The sequence below is a fragment of the Homalodisca vitripennis genome, chromosome 2 (assembly GCF_021130785.1).
Source record: "Homalodisca vitripennis isolate AUS2020 chromosome 2, UT_GWSS_2.1, whole genome shotgun sequence".
NCBI classification, from domain to species: domain Eukaryota; kingdom Metazoa; phylum Arthropoda; class Insecta; order Hemiptera; family Cicadellidae; genus Homalodisca; species Homalodisca vitripennis.
The window spans coordinates 20,941,358-20,962,699 of record NC_060208.1 but is presented as its reverse complement, the minus strand read 5'-3'; the positions used below and the strand labels follow the sequence as shown (position 1 = coordinate 20,962,699).

The 21,342-nt window shown below is 34.6% G+C and overlaps 2 protein-coding genes and 5 non-coding genes across 7 annotated transcripts in view; 1 reads left to right on the top strand and 6 right to left on the bottom strand.

The window, feature by feature from the left end:
* LOC124353660 (UDP-glycosyltransferase UGT5-like) overlaps positions 1–21,342 on the bottom strand; it is a 146,563-nt gene that overhangs the window by 91,110 nt on the left and 34,111 nt on the right. The gene's annotated exons all lie outside the window — the stretch shown is intronic.
* LOC124355552 overlaps positions 1–21,342 on the bottom strand; it is a 94,423-nt gene that overhangs the window by 48,315 nt on the left and 24,766 nt on the right. The window lies entirely within an intron of this gene.
* On the bottom strand, positions 5,190–5,260 carry Trnag-gcc. The gene has a single exon. It is a non-coding gene; the product is annotated as a tRNA-Gly (tRNA).
* On the bottom strand, positions 7,757–7,827 carry Trnag-gcc. Its single transcript has one exon. It is a non-coding gene; the product is annotated as a tRNA-Gly (tRNA).
* Trnag-gcc lies at positions 10,781–10,851 on the top strand. Its single transcript has one exon. It is a non-coding gene; the product is annotated as a tRNA-Gly (tRNA).
* Positions 14,302–14,373, bottom strand: Trnag-ucc. Its single transcript has one exon. It is a non-coding gene; the product is annotated as a tRNA-Gly (tRNA).
* Positions 16,928–16,999, bottom strand: Trnag-ucc. Its single transcript has one exon. It is a non-coding gene; the product is annotated as a tRNA-Gly (tRNA).

The window sequence follows — 21,342 nt, the reverse complement described above, 5'->3', positions numbered from 1 at the left end:
TGCCCGACACGTGAGTCGGCCAAGTGTTGGAGCGGGCTCGGCTCGGTTACCGTGAGGCCACACAAGTCCGTACGCTGTCCGAGCGCAACAATCTCACTGTTTGCACTAGAGCATGTTTCTTTTGGATTTCGAAGTGACAGATACTTAAAAAATATTCAGAAGATTAAGTATTGCTTGAGGTGAAGAACGTTAATTTCATTGTTGTTATTTTTATTAATCGCTGTGGTGAATGAAACATTATAATGTTGCAGTAAAGCTTGGTACAATCAGCTGGTATGTATAATTTGTAAGTAACATTATCTTGGTTATATTTTTATCCCTATAATTCTTGTTCATTGTGTTTTCATTGCAGTGAATTTCGGTCAAATACATTATAAACAGTATATTTGATATTTTTTTTTTGTATTAAACCCAAGAGCTATAGTGTAAGCCCAGAGAGTTTGCCATGTATAGTAAGCCTTTTTATAATAATTTGTAAAACATACATATTTTTGTGGAGATCATGGGCTTTCTTGTTTGAAAGTCTTATTGTAAATACAATATTTGTATTTTTACTTTAATACAGTGAAAAGAATAAAAAAAAAATATCATAGAAACATTCTAAATATAACCCATACATAATACCGGAATAACTTTATCAAGTAACTTCAATACATCAAAGATAAATAGAATTTTGTGCAAATAATTACATTTAATTAATGAAAACTTTTTATAGATTTTACATAAGTCGAATTTAGTTGTTTAGAATCACTTAATGTGCAACATGGTTTTCAAATTTGTTGTGATTTTAGCACAATAAGAAAATATGACTAGTTTACTCTAAGGTAAAAAAATGTAATACCAGTACTTTTATCAATAAATATAGTTTTGTATGCGAACACAGGATGTAGAGTTAGTAGGCTATACTAAATAATTCAATAAAATAGAACGTGTAGACTACTTAAATAGTTTTAAAAAGAAGAACGCAACAGTAAACAACATATGATGCCGCTCGTAAAAATTCAAACTCCACATATCGGTGACGGTGCGGGCACGGTGCGGCCACGACGGTCTGGTGTCGGTGCGGACATGTGTGGACTTGCAGGTTGAAAACTGCGCTGCAATTCTTTCACCGTATGACGGCCAAAAAAGGCCGACTCACGTGTCGGGCGCGGTGCGGGTATGTGTGTCCCGGCCTTAACTGTTATCTCGTTAGCAGACCTACTTACTGCTAAATATAACACTTTTGGCTTCCACTAATGCAAGATAATTAAATTCTTGAAATGTTACTTGGAATTTATAAACAAACACTCGAGATGGACTGAACAACATCGGGTTTGCAGCTGTTCAGTCTCAAGCGGCTCACTTCATATCTGCTATTGGATGTGGTAATAATTCTGATAAAAAAACACTTGGAGGAAGGTGAACTGGAGCTTAAGTCAATATTCTGATCATGAATTGTTAAAATCTTCAAAAAAGTACAATAGTGGTATAGCTGCCAACGTCTGTAAAAAATATAATCCAAAATTTACAGAAGCAAACTTTACAGTGTTAATTTACATTAATTCATTTTCAAAAGGGAGTAAGGCGATAGTTTTTGTTTGTCTATACTCTCTCACGCGTACTCATTGTGGTTTTCTTCCCTTGACTTCTGAGCTCTGACTCATTTTAGTCTTAATAGGAAGGTAATAAAGAACACTCTGGTAACCCGTACAACGCATACTCTACTGAAATTCAGACAGTCATTATTAAATTAGTCCAAGTAAGAGTTTACATTACAGCACTTTAATATTGGAGCCCACTACTGCAAGTATATTACTCATCGGATTGTGCAGATAGGAGATAGTTTTGTGGGAACAGAGATTTCGTTCAATGACCACATTTGAATCGAGGCCGAACGTGTAATTTTTCAGGGAAAGGGAGACCATGTTTGAGTGCCTAACTGTGGTTTGCTAGAAAGCATGATCAATCTGAAATCACTTCAAATTTCGCCCAAATCCCGTCCCTAACTTTTGGGTAGGTCCCTACTACACTATCTAATTCTTTGTGTAAGTTTGTTATTGACGATGGAAGATTTGAAAGGATAACAGAATTTCGGACATTTGCCGTCATTATATGTTACAAAAGGTATAAAATCAACGTTTCGAGGATTGGAATCTATCCTCTTCGTCAGGTTGGGGAGGTACTCATGTTTTGTATGTATTAATACCTCCCTCACCTGACGAAGAGGACATATTCCCGTCCTCTAAACATTGTTTTATACCTTTTGTAACATATAACGATGGAAAATGTCCGAAATCCTGTTACATTATCCAAGTACAGATGTTCGAGGATGTTCCTATTGATGGATAATGACGTCATTAAATAAAGAGAGGTTTTGGCGTATTCTGGTCATGGCTACTTGCTTTCGTAGTATATGAATTATGCACGAATATTTAAATGCAAATATTAACACCCTTTTAATAGATTAGACAAATTTTCTGCTATCTTATTGTACGGTTTAATGGGGTTTTAAAGAATTCTTCACGACATTATTTAATTAGACTTCGGAATGAGATTTAGCCAACTTGAACCACAATTTTTATCTGAGCAGTTTGTTATGAATCATTGTAAAACTTAAACAGTGGAAATTCAAGCACTGTTTCCATCAATCACTATTGAACTCTATACTATTTTGAAGCTTGGCAATGTTTGGACCCTAGATATCGTCAAAGCAGGTTCAAAAGTTTATTGGTGTTACAGCGGATATCTTTGTAAAAAAATTTGAATCACGTAGACTCCCTAACTATTGGAGGCACAGGCGTGTGAACTTTAACTAAGGTTACGCTTAAGCTATAGGTGATCCCATATAAACGGTTTTAATCAATTTTGCATTTTAACCATAGATTTTAAAGTGAATGTTTATTTCAGCTACAGTTCACCCTCCTCTTAATACACCATCAGGGATCTGATGCTGTCACTAACTTGAATCCTGTTATTTAGAGTATTTTCGTTTGAAGAGATAAAAACTCAACATTCACATTGAATCACCCCTTCTAACCATAGCTACGTTATGTGTATACGACTCGGTTGCTCCACCGTGCTTAGAAATCGTGTCTAAAACATCTTAGTGCACTCAATTTTGCACATGGTGAGACAATGAGAATACCTCTTCACCTAAATTACACTATAATTTTTAGTCTAGGTGTCTCTTCAGACGAACATGACTCTAGATTTCAGGAGTCAATTCTGTGACAGCGTCAGATGCCAAACGCTGCACTAAGAGGAAGGGGAACTACTAAAATTCACATTGTATCAACTCTTCCCACCATCATTACGTTGAGCATAGATGTTACCAATAAATTAGAGCCTCAAAGATTTTCTGACTAACAGATAAATTGGTCATAAATTTGAGATAAAATCCGTATACTAAACTTTCATGCATTTATATTATGTGACTTCCTCGGTGGTCAATAAGAAATGTTCACTAACTTGGTGATCTGCCCCATAGACATTTACTGTAAAGTAATCAACAATTCTTCTGTATTTCAGAATGGATTGCCATTTAATTTCAAACAACCATTGGTTGAGTTATCAAATGAGTTCAAAGTATTTTAAGGTGCTCAATAAGTTTTTCTTTTCAAATATACTTGCTCTCCGACTTTACCTTCCTAAACTATCAACTACAAGTTTCAATCTCATGACAATAGCAAAAAGGGACATTCACTACAAAGTTTGATTATTTTTGCACTCAGATCGCTACTACGAGTTTTTTTCCAAGGGTTTTCGAAGAACTCCTCTTAGAAGCCGTGATATCCGAGGCCAGTGCAACAAAACACTGTAAGAAATGGTAATTACACTTCTCTCGAAGATCCATGTAAGACTAATTGATGATAAAGCTTGATATTTCGGAGCCCCACCTGGGTAGATTTTAATAAGCGGCCTATTCTCGTTATACGGTTGTTTTCCTCGAAAGTTTCAATTGTTTTTATAAAGGATTCGATACCCAAATTTTTTTAACTCGACATATTATTTCAAATTATTAATAGTGGTGTAATGTAAACAATAAACAACAGGAAGTAATTTATGTTTGGAGAATTTATGAGGACATTGTGTGAGATAAACAAAAAAGTTTCTGAGGAACGGTCAAGAGAAGATTGAGGAGTGGATTACCGGCAGACTGTATAGCAGACTATCTGTGTGGTTTTTTACACCTCAGGGAAGTGCGCTTGTCTGGTGAAAATCCTTGCCTCCATTTCACAAAAGCGGTTACTCACCAATGTCCGGTCGAGCTATGAATATTGTAACGTTTCTCCGATATATAGATCTATTAAAAATTTGGTTTTGATATATTTTTATAATATTATTAAACGTATTTATTAGAACCTTTAATGTACTATTTTTGTTGTTAATGCATTATAATTCTCGTACGATTATGATTATTGGAGTTGGATAATATATCGATCAAATCATTCGATAATAACAATCAACTAACGAGTGTAGGCCGCTTGCTAACCCCCCCCCCCCCCACCACAACACGAGAATGGTTTTTTCAGTTCCTGTAATATTTGACGCTTATTTTCAAATATTTAATCTCAAGTCTGGGTAAACTTAGAATTATTTCATAATGAAGTAATGATAAAGCCAATGCTAATGTGAGTGTAACGAGTCAAGTTTAGGATCCAATTGCATACACGTAATTGGATTGTGTTCGAGTGGAGTAATTTGAATCCAACAAGCAGCGGTTCCTTCCCAGGATGCAGGCCGAGGGATCCAGTGAGTGTAAACAATAAAACTTTTAGTGCGCAGGGGGCATTCCCGCCATTATTAATCGGCATAGTCACTGATTTCATCGATGGTTTGTTCTTCAATTTCAGGGATCCCCCATGCATTTTAGGTTAGCCATTAGATAACGTGAAATTGATTCCGGAGATAAAAGGCATATCCTAACGATAATCACTTATCTTAGGAATACTTGGATAATCTTGGGATAACACTTTTAAGAAAGTGATTGGCTGTAATATTTTGGCATACTGCGGAGAAGTCCTGATAAATCTGTGGGTAACACATACATATATGTATGTATATGTGCATTAATATTTTATTACTACATCGTTTCATTTAATTCCATCTTTTTATCAAAATATTGTATCTTTATACTAAAATACAGTCATACTCTTGAACTTTCATCTTATAGGATATTACTTTTTAATATTAGTAAAATTTAAAATTGCATCGGCCGGGAATCGAACCCGGGCCGCCCGCGTGGCAGGCGAGCATTCTACCACTGAACCACCGATGCTTGTAAATCTACGATTAGATTCATCTTCTTAATGTTTTTTTGTGTCTAAGTGTGTGGTTTACACATACTACCTTTTTCCAATGTTAATATAGAAACTATAGGCCATTTCCCTTAGTTTCTTATATTTTCTTGAATCAAGTGGAGTTTTTTTAGCTTAGTCGATGACTTTCTCTGGATCTCTTCAGACGAACATGACTCCAGATTCCAGCTGTTAAGTCTGAGACAGCGCTCAGCGTCAGATACCAGACGCTGCAATAAAAGGAAGGTGATCTGGAGCTAATCTCGACATTCAAATTGAATCAACCCTTCCTGCCATAGCTGCGTTATGTGTATACGGTTGCTCTACCGTGCTTAGAGAACGTGTCTAAAACATCGTAGTGCACTAAATTGGACACTTCATGAGTGCAACTTTGTACAAAAAATAAATAAACAGTGTAATTATTTTCCCATTCAAATCGTTCCTACGTGTTTTGTCCAAGGGTTTCTAAAGAACTCCTATTAGAAGCCATGATTTCCGAGGCCAGTTCAAGGAAATGAGGTAAGAAATGAACAATACAAATTTTTTCGAAAATCCATGTATGAATAATTGATGATAAAGCTTTATACTTCGGAACCCCACCTGGGTGGACTTTAATAAACCGCCTATACTCGTTATTCGGTTGTTTTCATCGAACGTTTCGATTAATTTTATGAAATGAACAATTTGATATTACAATTGTTCGACTCAACATACGACTTCCACTTATTAGTTATAGAGTAATGTAGACAATAAACATCAAGAAGTAATTATCTTTAGGAGAATTTTTAAATGGCGATGCATGTGAAGAAATTGTGTGAGATAAACGAAAAAGTTTCTGACGAACGGTCAAGTGAAGTTTTAGGAGTGAATTACCGGCAGACTGTATAGCATACCATCTTTGTGATTTGTTTCCCCTTCAGCGAAGTGCGCTAGTCTGGTGAGAATCCTTTCCTCCATTTCACAAAAGCGTTTACTCACTGCTATCCGGGCAAGTTACAGTACAGTATACTAACCTTGCTCCTCTCACTCACTCCTCTGTCATTACGTCATGCATTGCACATCCTGCTGCTCCTGGATGATAATAAATTTATCCAACTGATATTGCTTTGTAATTATTGATCTTAATATGTTATTTATTTTTATTATTTTTTAGCTTAAAGAGGTTTTCATCATTAACAAAAAGATCGTCCACTAAAACAGTTAAAATGAAAATTGTATCTTTCTTTTTATTTTATTTTTTTTTATTTATTTGTTTTTAAATTTTCTACATTTAATGTATTACAATTAATTTTATTTCTTCTAAAATCCGTTCTAATTATCGGCACTATAATGGCTCGAGTGTACGCACAGGTTTATTTGCCCATGTAGACCCTAATTTCCCTACACGAACTGTATCCAGTAGCCTACATATACATATATTTAGTCTTTTTATTTTTGTTTCCATATATAATTAATACGTTCTTTATGTTTTAAAATAAAATGTAATGTAAGATACATATGTATTTTAATTTTTATTATTGGGAAATAAATATGAATTCATTTATTCATTCATTCAAATGTAATGTTTCTCTGATATATATATATATATATATATATATATATATATATATATATAAATATATATATAAATCGAGTCAAAAGTTGGTTGTGTTATATTTTGGATGATATTGTTAAACGTATTCATTAAAACGTTTAGTGTAATATTTGTGTTGTTAATACATTATAATTTTCGTACGATTATTGTTTAGTATCAGATTTTAATTGTAATAGAGTTTAATCAGAGTTTAATATTTGACAGATATTTTAAAATATTTATTCTCAAGTCTGGGTAAACTTACAATTATTTCCTAATGAAATAACGATAAGGCTAATGCTAAAGTGAGTATAACGAGTCACGTTTAGAATACAAGTGCATACACATACACGGGATTGGATTGCGTTCCTTTACAGTAATTTGAATCCACCAAGCAGCAGTTCTTTCCCAGGATGCAGGCCGAGGGATCCAGTGAGTGTATACAATCTAACTTTTAGTGCGCTGGGGATATTCCCGCCACTATTATCCGGCATAAATTCTCAGTTTTCATCGATTGTTCGTTTTCAGTTTCAGGGATCCCTCAGGCATTTTAGGTTAGCCATTTGATATCGTAAAATTGATTCCGTAGAAAAAAGATATCTCCTAACGATAATCGCTTATCTCAGGAATACTTGGGTAATCTTGGGATACCACCTTTAAAAAGGGTGGGCTGTGTTTTTCCTGACATACTACGGAAAATTCTGATAGAACTGTGGATAACCCTACATTTTTTACGCATGTAGGCTATTTATGTACATACATATTTTATTACTACATCGTTTCATTTAACTCTTTATCAAAATGTTGTATCTTTGTACTATAATAGTATAAAATCTTAGGACTGTTGCACTTTATACATAGTAGGATATTGTGTTTAGTATTAGTAAAATTAAAAAATAATATGTGCATCGGCCGGGAATCGAACCCGGGCCGCCCGCGTGGCAGGCGAGCATTCTACCACTGAACCACCGATGCTTGTGAATCTAAGATTAGATTCATCTTCTTAATGTTTTTGTATCTGTAAATGTGTTGTTTACACATAAGACCCTTTTAACATGTTAATATAGAAATTATAGGCTATTTCTCTTGGTTTCTTATATTTTTTTGAATTAAGTGCAGTTTTTCTAGCTTCGTCGATGACTTTCTCTGGATCTCTTCAGACGAACCTGACTCCAGTCCCAGAGTCAAGTCTAAGACAGCGTCCAGACGCTGCACTAAGAGGAAGGTGAACTGGAGCTAAACTCAACATTCAAATTGAATCAAACCTTCACACCATAGCTATTATGTTTATTTCTATGTAAACAGTATTTTTAACAATCTATGCATTTAAAAAGTGTTAATGTAAAGGATCAACACTAGGACATATTTATTATAGCATTTCTTCATACTAGATACTTATTATAAAACAGGATGTAGAGATGCACAAAGTTCTCAAGTTTAAACAAGGACTGTAGAATAAGGTGGCCTTCCAGATTCAAAAATTAATATTTAGCATACATACAAAAATATATATAGCTAGTATAAAATACGTGTATACACAATTATGTTAGTTATATTCATGCTACATATATTTTTTTTAATTTGGAGTGTAATCTTATTCTATAAATTTCAGAGTTGCCCAACATAGACTAAAATCTTACGAGAGCCTACCATCTGAAGTTGAAGTAAAATCTTTGAACAAACTTCCTAATAATATAAAGAACCAGACGAACCCTTTGAATTTTAAACGATTGCTAAAGTGTTATTTTATATTAAATGAGTTTTATTGCGTGAGCGAGTTTATGGAACATACAACTTGATCGGACATCTCTCACTGGTTTATTCTTACATTACTGGTTCTTCTTACTGGTTTATTCAGTGACATGTCTATTCTTATGTTGACACTGTTAATTTTAAAAGTAGATCTTGTTTTTTTACTTGGTACAACAATTGTTTAAATAAAATAATTTTAAACATTAACATAATTTATTGATAAATCTATAGAGTTACACGATAGTTATAGAGTTATGACGATTGCTATACAAATTGTGTATTTCCCTTCTGGCAATAGAGAATTGTGATTGTGTAATTCTACAGAATAGTCTACTTTAACATCCTTTTGACCTTATATATGCTTAATATTGCAGATAGAAAATAAAATTATAAATACTTCTCAGTCACCAGCATTAATTCAAATTTTAGAAGATAAACTCCCATGAAGTAAACACCAATGTACTCAAAATGTTCAAACATTAACCTTCCATTTGTTACATACACTTCGATAAGGAAGTAGAAAACTTAAAACTCAATACAAACGACCTATATAACCTAAATAACTACCTACCTAACACACACACAAATATATACAGGGTGTTTGAAAAGTATGGGTACGGCTTAATATTTTAAAAACCATAGGAGATAACATCTATAAACTTTGCACAGTGTTATATGGCTATGTAAACTGTTTTTTCCTTGCTATTAGCATGACATGCCAACCATGGGGGAGGGCCCACAGAGGAAAACATGGAAATCTTAAATTGAAGCATGGGTCGAGTGATACCTCATTTGAAAGAGCTCACTTAGTAGAGTTGAATTCCGCAAACCGCATCTCAAAAGGTTCATCCAATCAGAAATGGCGGGTTGTTTTAGGTACACATTGTGAAGTACATTATGCGCTGCCATTTCTGACTGGATCGTCGTATTCTGATGCGGTTTGGCGGCGTTTCACTCTAGTAACCGATGTGTTTTCACTGACTTTTTTTAATTAGAAAATTATGTCATAAATTTATAACACAATAAGTAAAACTAAAAAATATCAGTATTTATTGTGTTTTATTTATTGTGTTATAAATTTATGACATAATTTTCTAATTAAAAAAAGTCAGTGAAAACACATTGGTTAGTAGAGTGAAACGCCGCCAACCGCATCAGAATACGACGATCCAGTCAGAAATGGCTGGCTGCGCATAATGTACTTCACAATGTGTACCTAAAACAACCCGCCATTTCTGATTGGATGAACCTTTTGAGATGCGGTTTGCGGAATTCAACTCTACTAAGTGAGCTCTTTCAAATGAGGTATCACTCGACCCATGCTTCAATTTAAGATTTTCCATGTTTTCCTCTGTGGGCCCTCCCCCCATGGTTGGCATGTCATGGTAATAGCAAGGAAAAACAGTTTACATAGCCATATAACACTGTGCAAAGTTTATAGATGTTATCTCCTATGGTTTTTAAAATATTAAGCCGTACCCATACTTTTCAAACACCCTGTAAATATATATATATATATATATATATATATATATATATATATATATATATATATATATAGGCCTAAATAACTACTGTTTTAGTTCGATCGTCATTGAAGATAGAAATTACAATTATATATATTACAAGTGTATGAAAGTGCTATTCAAAAATAAAAAAACAAAAAAGTAAATTTTTTTAACTTGTAGAAAGATAATCTATAACTTAACCCCCATATATTATATTCAAGTTATTATTTTTATCCGTGTCTGATTTTATTGAAAACCTAAGCTCACCCGACAATATAACTTAAATAAAACATATTTCATGTTATTTTGTAAATATTTCTTTAGAAAGGCAGAGTTATAAATAATGTATCATTTTAATTTTGTAAAGCTTTTGAAGCCAGAGTTCTTTAACAATTGTAATATTCATGAAAAGGCCGTGAAACATTTTTAAACAGTCAGGGTAAGAACAAACTGGTTATTTTAGTAGTCTTTGTTTAAACTCGTGAATTTTGAAGTTTGTACACCCTGTTTGTACCTTAAGTATCAAGATAAGGAACATTTGAAGAAGGTATAAGAACCAAGGGAAATGGCCTATAATTTCTATATTAACATTTGAAAAAAGTAATATGTGTAAATAACACAGCAACAGACAGAAAAACATTAAGGTGAATCTAATAATTGTTATTTAAGCATCGGTGGTTCAGTGGTAGAATGCTCGCCTGCCACGCGGGCGGCCCGGGTTCGATTCCCGGCCGATGCAATATTTTAATTTTTAATTTTGCTAATATTAAAGGCAATATACTATTAGATGAAAGTTCAAGAGTATGACTGTATTTTAGTATAAAGAAATCAATATTTTGATAAAAAGATGGAATCAAATGAAACGATGTAGTAATAAAATATTAATGCACATATACATACATATATGTATGTGTTACCCACAGATTTATCAGGACTTCTCCGCAGTATGCCAAAATATTACAGCCAATCACTTTCTTAAAAGTGTTATCCCAAGATTATCCAAGTATTCCTAAGATAAGTGATTATCGTTAGGAGATACCTTTTATCTCCGGAATCAATTTCATGTTATCTAATGGCTAACTTAAAATGCTTGGGGGATCCCTGAAATTGAAGAACAAACCATCGATGAAATCAGTGACTATGCCGATTAATAATGGCGGGAATGTCCCCTGCGCACTAAAAGTTTTTCATCTTGCTAATATTTAAAGACATTATCCCACTATATGTAAAGTTCAACAGTATGACTGTATTTTAGTATAAATGCACAATATTTGTATAAAAAAGCTAGAATTAAAAGAAACTATGGAGTAATAAAATACTAACTCACACACACAAACACACACACACACACACACACACACACACACACACACACACATATTTATAGCATATTAAAATAATTATTACATGTATGTTTTTAATTATTTTATGTGTTTCGTTATGTTGTTTTGACCTGAAGAAGCGTAATGCGAAATATAGTTAATTAATATTAATATGTTGGCCTTTTTCTACACACATATATATATATATATATATATATATATATATATATATATATATATATATATATATATATATACAAGTTGTACAAAATTCCAGCACGGCCTTGATAATTCTCGAACGATTACAGGTAAAGCAATAAAACTTGGTACATCATTACTGCACCTATAAATTAACTTTCTGACGTAACTACCATATATTTGTCATGTCACGGGGATGGCCCGTAAGGATTCAGAAGAAAATCTTAAATGAGAGCATAGGTCGAGTAGTACATCAAATTAAAGGCCTTTAGAAGTAGAGTACAATGCCGCAAATCCGACCTCAAAAGATTCACTCTTTAAAATTTACGCTGTTTAAAGTTTTAGACATTTACAATATAGGTCCTGTTTTAGATGTTTAATATTCTTGTCTTGGCTTAAGTTGTGAAAGTAGAACTTAGTAGATGAATACTGGATGAAATAATTTTTAAGGTAGTTAGTGACTGTTCACATCCAATGGAGGATGGTCTACAGGGGGTTCGGCAAAAAGATTTAACGTAAGCATAGCTCAAGATGTGCATTTTTTTTAATGTAAGTGTAAGTGAAGTCCAAAGCCCAACCTAAAAATAATAATTTTCTATTATAATAACTGACACCAAGTTTTTCCCTGTAGCATTCATCTCTGCTAAACAACCCTTTTACAATCATGTACATCTTGAGCTAAGTTTACTCCTTGTATATCATTCTCCATTGGATGTCTACTACCTTAAAACCTCCTTCTAAAAGTGGTATCCCAAGATTATCTAAGTTCCTGAGATAAGCGATTATCCCCAAAGCAATTTCATGTTCTCTAATGGGTAACTTAAAATGCCTGAATCTGAAGAGCAAACCATGAATTAAAACTGGGACCATGCCTATTAGTAGTGGTGAGAATATCTCTTGCGCACAAAAATGGGTTTGTTTACGCTCAGTGGATTCCTCCACGACCAGACCTAGGAAAAGTTAAAAAATTTGTATAAACTGTTTCCTTAAAATATTTTTTAATCGATCCTGTTCTTCTATTAGGGCAACCAAGATGATGGTCTGTGATCTCTTGCATAGTTTCCCATCGAGATCGACATTTTTTTTGTAAAACCTGGCTGCATGCGCCATCTACGAGAGAATGTACCAACTACATCTGCAACTACTGTTCGTCCGGACGGGTATGACCTACTTGCGGGAGATGCGAATCTTCCTGAGTACAGTGTACCAGGCAGCTTCCGTCGGCGCGGCAGCGTCTGAAAGTGAGGCAGTCTCGAGCTACTTGAGACAAAACTGTTTATGATAGGCCTTTGTCAAATTCAAAATGTCTTAGTTTCAATAAGTTTCTCTAAATAGAATTTATATTACTTGCGAAATTGGTGTAACTGGATAACAGTTTAGTAATATTCTCCATTTATGGTATTCACTTACACTGTTTTATATTTTGGAGCCCATTAGCAAACATAAACCTGTGAAAGAAGTGTCTGGAAGATTTCATAAGGTCCACTTCCAAAATTATTTATAAACTAAGGTTACTATAAAAAGGCTATGGTGAAGTTTTGTGCTATGGAAACACTGGGAATCTAATATTTTGGAAAAAAATTTATATTTATGGTATTCATCAACATCTTTTTATATTATTGAATGCCATTATAAAACATACACCCGTGAGAAAAAAGTTTAGGGAATTTCATAACCTCAAACTTTTAACATGCATTTATTTTATTTTGGACACCGTTGACAACACACATCTACAAGGAAAATGTCAAAGACAATTCATAAGGCAGTAAAACTTACAAAAGGTGTTATAAATCATTTTCCACACAGGAAAGTACACCATTCAACTTGAACTCAATTATCTCAACAAAGACCTGACAGATTCGTATAAGATTCAGGCTGTACTGGGAAATCACGAAAAGTGGTCAACGACATTTACTACCTTGTTTTGACAGAGCTTAGAATTCAAATTGGTAATGAAGTCGGAGTTCCAATGTAGCTAAGGAGGAAAAGGTGCATTTAATGTGAATGTTGTATAATCTAGGTGAAGAGGTATTAACATTAAATGTGCACCTGATGAAACAATGACAAAAAGTCTTCACTTAGATTACACAATATTTTTTATTCTATGTATATCTGGTGTCAATAGAATGTAAAGAGTTCATCAAAGCTTCTTCGTCGTCAACTGTTTTGGATCTCTTCAGACGAACATCATTCCAGATTCCAGGAGTTAAGTCTATGTAAGCGTCAGATTTCAGATGCTGCGCTAAGAGGAAGGTGAATAGGAGCTAAACTCAACATTCACAAGTTCCAATGATTTATTTAGCTTCGTCTTAAACGCGGTAAAGCCATCCTCTCAGGATTATAACTTCAGTAAAAAAATAAATAATGTTGAATTTTCCCCGTTGATGTTAACAAACAGCCTTTGTTGCAAAACATTGGGTGTGCCTGAAAAGGATTCTGAAATGGTCGGCCTAGAATACCATGTCAGACACTTCTTAACTTAGCTTAAAGAAGTGTACCTTCAAATTGTTACTTACCTCGCCTATCTACAGGCCCATTGATTACAGAGCTTTCTGCGCTAGTTCACATGCCGGGTAAATTAACGACGATAACGATAAAAAAGAGAGGGCAATGATTTTGGTATTCAAGTCTTGCAATTCAAAAATTATGATGAAGATGAAAAATTGAAGTGCGATGGCCGGGAATCGAACCCGGATCAACTGCTTGGAAGGCAACTATGCTGACCATTACACCACCATCGCACGCTGTGAAAGGGAAAGCACGGAGTAGAGTTCAGTTTAGTGGATTTTTAAAATTTTTCCAAATTTCAGTCACTGCTGCAAAATGTTTCTAAAACTGCAGACAAAACTTTTTGAATCACCTCAAAAAACAAAAATATATATATATATAAATCGAAGTATATGCTTTTCATTTTTTGAACTAATTCCCACAAATAATATGCTGTCGACAAAGATTATTTATATTCAATTTAAAGATTTCAAAATTCTATAATTTTTTTAAAAAACGGCAGCTAAAAAAAATATTTCTTTAGGAGAAAGTAAGATTTTCAGGGTGATCTTTATGTCAAATCGGAAGTCGGAAGAAGGAGTTTCTCATACTTCGGCCCAAAGATGTACAACGACCTCCCCCTTAGCCTAAATGAATGTAGTTGTTCCTTATTTAAAACGAAACTTAAAGACTTTTTGATTGTTGACAATTAACTTAGTTAAGCTATTAGTATGTAAGAATAACAAATTTTATAGTTTTTACCACTGCATTATTTTAAATTAACCACTAGATTTTATTGTACCTGTTTAAATTTAGTTTAGTTTAGTTTTTTATCTAGTTTTTAAGGCATTCAGTGACTTTAGTTGTTCTGAAAAACAGTTAACTATACTGAGAAACGCTTGTAAAAAATGCATTTTTATTTATTTATTTATTTAAATTCAATGGATATATTTGCCACTATGGGAAATGAAATGAAATGAAATGAAAATTTGTTTATTTAAACAGGCAAAGTTAGGGCCTCATGGCCCTTTCTTACACTTAACCTGTCTGAATGAACTAGGCGTTACGTCGATTAACGCATAGTGATTCTATCGGCAGGCCAAGATGCTCTTGCAGCCTTTAAACTCAACAGATTTGCATTAAGGCTGACAAGAAAATGCTGTAGACTTTAACCACTCTACTGGCCGCAATACACCCCAGTTGTTTTATTGGTCATGTCGGTTTTGGCGGCAATGAAAATGCTGATGAACTGTCTCAAAAATTACTTTCCTTAGCCAGAACCAGGTTGTATCAGAGTGAGTCAAATGCTAGCCAAAAGGCATTGACAAATGACTCAGAAGCTGTAACCGTTGGCAGTTTCTCTCGACGGACATTAAGCAACTCAATAAAGGCACCAACGACCGGTTCACGGACTGGTTGGAGTTGGTAAGCACAGACCAAGTAATTTCTTTCACTGCTGGACACGATCATTATCAGGAGACATTTGCACACTTTAGAACTCGTCACTCAAGATCCATGCAAACAGTCTGGAGATACGCCAAACCCATAATTTTGGATTATGAGTGACTTTAGGTTAGGAGAAGGAACAAATTTGAACTTGTTTAATGGATTTTAGGTCCGTATAGCAATGAAAGTTAAAATACCTTTATTGTAGAGGCAAAATTAAGACTAGGGCCTTGATGATGAAGGGCATGGGATGCGTATAAAGCTTAGGTTGACGAACTAGGGACTAAGTAAAGTAAAGTAATGTCTTATTTTACCAGACGAAGTTAAGGCTGAAAAGCTCTCTCTAGCACTTAAACTGGGGACAACGGCTTAAAGGTGACTTCCGAGCCACCAGCAATGGCCGGACAGGCGAGCTGCTTGCAAGGACAGGACCGCTCAGCGGTCACCCATCCAAGCAGCAGCCACGCTCAGAAGCCTATCACTTAGTAGGCTGACACACTTTCGCTTTTGTCTGTCTCTTTTGTTGAAAGGATGTAAACATTTTTTATATGAATGCCAGTCTGTCACTGTCCACATGACATCTCGAAAGTGAAATGAGCTATAGATTTGAAAATTTGCAAACCTCAGCGAAACCTGTTACGCGACACGTGGTGGTATTCTGCTACCTTGTTATTTACAATTTTGAAAGCTATTTGCGAGTCTGGGCACTCTACTTAAATGAGTTCTGTACAAAAGATTAGGTACGAGCAGATTCGCAAGCAACCAGTCGATTGTGAGACTCTTAGGACAACATCTTAAAATTATTATACGTTTTATCTATAAAAGAACCGACTGATGAAAGAGAGTTTTCGAAGGCTACAAACAAAAAAACAGTTGTAGAACTTATGCGTCTGTAAATTGCATCCGACCGGTTAAGTTTCAGGTGGCTGAATATTTGGAAAATACCTTTCCACTTTCGGGACCACGGGAATAGAAACCACCCTGATACGTTCGCCAATAAACGACAAAATGAATACCAAGTAGCATTGTTTTATACGGTAGCCATCATATTTAACTACCGATTCCACTACCAATATCCTTAAAAAATAGTTTAAAATAAGATGGGACACTGAACAAGAAATTACTGTGCTTTCATTATTAAATAGGCTGTTGGAGGAATCACAATCCGGACCGAAAATTACAAATCCTATTGCCTTATCAACTTTTTTTGTTATATTATGATACGGGTACCTATAAGTGTACACTAATTTCTGTCCGGAGGGAGTCTCTTTAGATAAAAAATTAAAATATATTCCAATTTGCCAAATTTTTATTTCGAAATACGTTAATGTTAAAAAAATAATTACATTAAAAAAAGGGAAGTGCGATGGCCGGGAATCGAACCCGGATCAACTGCTTGGAAGGCAACTATGCTAACCATTACACCACCATCGCACGCGGGGAGAAAAGCATTACAGAATACTCAATAATCTATATATTTCTTAAATTATTAATCCATATTTGCAGAATATATTTGGATTACTGTTACGGGTAACAAAACTTTAGTAGATAGATGTATTGGTGCCAAACAAGGATATAAGAAATAATTTCGATTATATGAATCGTACTTAGAGTACGTGACTACGTTTCGTTTAAAATTGCCCTACCAGATCTAAAAAAAGTAAAAAGTAAAGTAAGGACACAGCCCTCTGTTACAGTTCACCTGGGGACCAACGTCTTAGAGGTGGCTTCCGAACCACCATCACTGGCCGGGCAGGCGGGCTCCTTGCAAGGACAGGATCTCTCAGCGGCCACGCATCCAAGCAGTAGCTCGACGTTCTTGTTCCGTTTCTTTGATTTAATATGATCGTGGGCAACATATGGCAGAAAAAAATATTTTCTTTCTTAGATCTGCGTCATGAACGTCTTATTTTGTCCACACCTCATGGAATGTAATTTTATTAACATAATTAGCTTCTTAAACTGTTCTGCGTCACTGTCTTCACAGTCACATTCAGTCACAATATTTTAACTAAATTCTACCGAATGTGCACTCAATTCGGTGTATATTTATGACTGGCATTTTAATATGTTGGAAGCCCAACAGCTATCAATGTAGTTCTAAGATTCTAAGATATGAATTTTTTAGGTTCATGAACAAATCAGATAGGTTTGGAAAATGAATATACTAACTAATATATATTGAAATAACCCTTAAAATATAATCAACTGTTGTATGTAAACATTGTTTTATTACACTACAACCACGTATTTTTTATTCATTTAACTTCTATTTTCTGTTTCTTTACGTTTATATCCTTAAAAGCATAAAGTAAGCTTAATAGTAACAACACTTCTTATTTCAACCTTTTCGGCAGCCACTGTTGAGCAGAGAGCAATAAAATATCCAGATTAGAAAATAAAATGTTTTAGCAAAATTAAATTTTTTACCGTATCTACATTTGAGTAAATATTGTGTATGTAATGTCAGTACTGTAATGCAGATATCAAAGACAAAGTTACTAACATTAATTATGCAATTAAAAGACTGTCATAAAACTCATCTTAGTTGTTTTTTTGACAGAAGTAGGCTTCTCAAACCTGTGTATGTATATCACTGATAAGAGAAACAAGTCATAGTTAACTATGGGATAAAACATAATAAGACCGAAATAAATTACAATGGCCCTAAATACACACTTTTTACATATTTTCTTGATTTCAAAACTCGAACCAGAAGTGCTTATACACGTGCAAAGCCTCCGAGATAGCGTGTTAAGCCACGGGTAACTGATATTAAAAATATAACAGTAAGATCATTATACATATTTTTTAAATTGAAAATTCTGCTAGTGTCACCACCTTTTTGACATCTTTTACGGATATTTTATATTTATAAAATATAAAGTTATTTTTTTATTTACTATAAAATCGTAGAATATATGTGCAAAAACGTTTCGAATACCTAAAGTTAATATTCGTCCTTAAGACATTTTTTACCCAACTTAGACCCAAGTATTTTAATCAACTGCCGTTACAGTAAAACTTATCTTAGTCTAAAAATAAGATATTACGTTAGTAAAAAAATCAGTGTGATCTTTACTATTTAAAAAACAGTAATCTTAAATTAACAGTAGCCCAAGCCTCGAACTCGTTGAATGCAGCTGTTGCGGCTGCAATCTTAAAAATGGGAAATAATGTATTTCCTTCATAATATTAATTGCCAAAGTATTCTTCCTTTCATTGCTTTAATCAATATCTTAAAATCTTCAGGAACGTAGCATTCTGAATTCCTTTTTAATATACTGGCAAAGTCACGGTCTCAGTTCAAAAAGTAATGACCCGTAACGAGAAATTTACGATGTATTTATTGCTATACGATAATAAAGGTTGAATAGACCAATAAACATAAAATTGTTCTGTTCTTGTTTTGCCAGAAGCTGTTGCCATTACAAGCAATTAAATTTCTTTTAGACTGAACGTTTTTCAATGCTATAAAGTCATATGCTGGTACTTCATTCCTACTACGTCATGTAGTGTGGTGCCGTCACTTTTATCCTTATAAACGTTAAAAAGATTGTAGATGAACAAAGATCTAAAGTATTACATATTTGAATAGGTTAAAGTAGGTAAAGACTCTCTGAAAATGTAGTGAAAACCAAGACTTATCGTTGTTAGGTTTATGTGCTTATATTATATAATCGGGTTTTTGGTATTTTTGGCTTTTAAATGATGCAGTGTTTGCTGTGCTGTTAAGGGGTTCTTTCCGAACCTCATAAACTTTTATCTTTGCTGCTACTAAATCAGTTTCACAAAAGTATGTGGCATAAACTGAATATTTTGCAAAGTTATAATTATATCTGGTTTGTTGGATTTCTTCCCGAATAGCAGAATACCTATTAAAATATCGTATAAGATCGCGGAAACTATAAGGTATATAGAAGAAAAAGATTGTTATATAACAGATTGAAAGCGTATGTTAAATATAATCACTAGGGAGTCAGATTAATTCCTTCTGAAGGCTCTAAATAACGTCTTAATTGGTAAGTCCGATGACAAATACTCTTTATCCGTCTCGGTTCCCCACATTGGCTTACTTCTTTGAGAAAAAAGAGTATGTGATCACATTAGATCTGCTCACGGATTTCAGTTAACGTTCAATGCTTACAATAACGTAGCTATGGTAGGAAGGGTTGATTCAATTGAATTCCGAGTTTAGCTTCAGTTCACCTTCCTTTTATTGCAGCGTTTGGTATCTGACGCTGTCTCAGACTTGACTCCTGGAATGTGGATTCATGTTCGTCTGAATAGATCCCAAGAAAATCGACGACGAAAAAGTTCAAAACAAAATATTTACATCGTTTCGACATTAGAGATACTTATAATTAGGTGAAGTGGTAGTCTCATTGTCTCATCAAGTACACAACTGAGTGCAATACGATATGATAGACACGATATCTAAGAGCGGTGGAGCATTCGAGTTTTCCACACATAAAGTAGCTATGGTAGGAAGGGTTGATTCAATTGAATTCCGAGTTTAGCTTCAGTTCACCTTCCTTTTATTGCAGCACCTAGTATCTGACGCTGTCTCAGACTTGACTCCTGGAATGTGGATTCATGTTCGTCTGAATAGATCCCAAGAAAATCGATGACGAAAAAGTTCAAAACGAAACATTTACATCGTTTCGACATTAGAGATACTTATAATTAGGTGAAGTGGTAGTCTCATTGTCTCATCAAGTCCCGTCCTACATCTAGCAACGGAACGGGTTTAACATTTATTAGACCTAATAGATCATTCTTATGCTTTGTATGGTCTGCCTCATGCATTTCTTTAAATGACAATGATTTTTACCTTGAAAAAGGGACTTATATTTACACTTATGGGATGCCGCCTTATTCTGAATACGTTTTCCACGTGCAGCACATCTGTTACTCAGATATGGCTTACCAGAGATTCTTCGGATCTTTATTTCTCCAGATAACCTTCTTTCATCTTTCTTGCGTTCTTCCGCACAACTTCAGCGCGCTCCATAACGACGCTAGGTATAGTATTGAACAATAGAAATAACAATAATGTAACATCAAATGGACACAGGCACAGTAAAATAAAAAAACAAGGTGGGCCATGTGACTACGCGTGGACTTAATCCTGTTATATTTTATTGCTGAGCAAGGTACATAGACCCAACAATAACTATTAACGATTATCTAAAACACAGCAGGGATCACTTCTGGCTGGTTTATATCTTTCCAGTTGAACCTACCACTGGACACAGCAAAAACCGATGTTTCACTTAAATCTGGGCAATCTTGTGGATGTCCAGGAGCGGCACATCACTAACCGCAAATGTCGACATTCTGGGGATCAAGGGCAGTTCGATAGGTCTACTGAGGGAGATGACTGTTGGAGTTAGTGGGGTTTGTTCTCTAACCTCAGAGGTTCTTGCTAGCCTCAACAAGGGCGTGCCACTCCTGACTGCTTTGACTTGAGAGACTGGTTCAGAGCTAGCCTCCCCTTCTTCCGGGGGGATATGACTTTGAGATTAGTGTCCAAATTCCTCCTCATGGTTCTCGACAGGAGGCGGCCCCTACCCCCTAACCTTACCCATCCTGAATATCCTGTCACTCCAGAAGCAGCACTAAGGTTCTTACGGGACTAAGTGCAATTTAAAAGCTTCTTGTCCCAAGAGAAGAAAATAAACGAACATCTAAACGATAAAATCTGTGTTATAGCTTACACATAATGTTTTCGATCATAACAGTTTTTTTTCTGATCTTGCACCTTTTTTACCTCA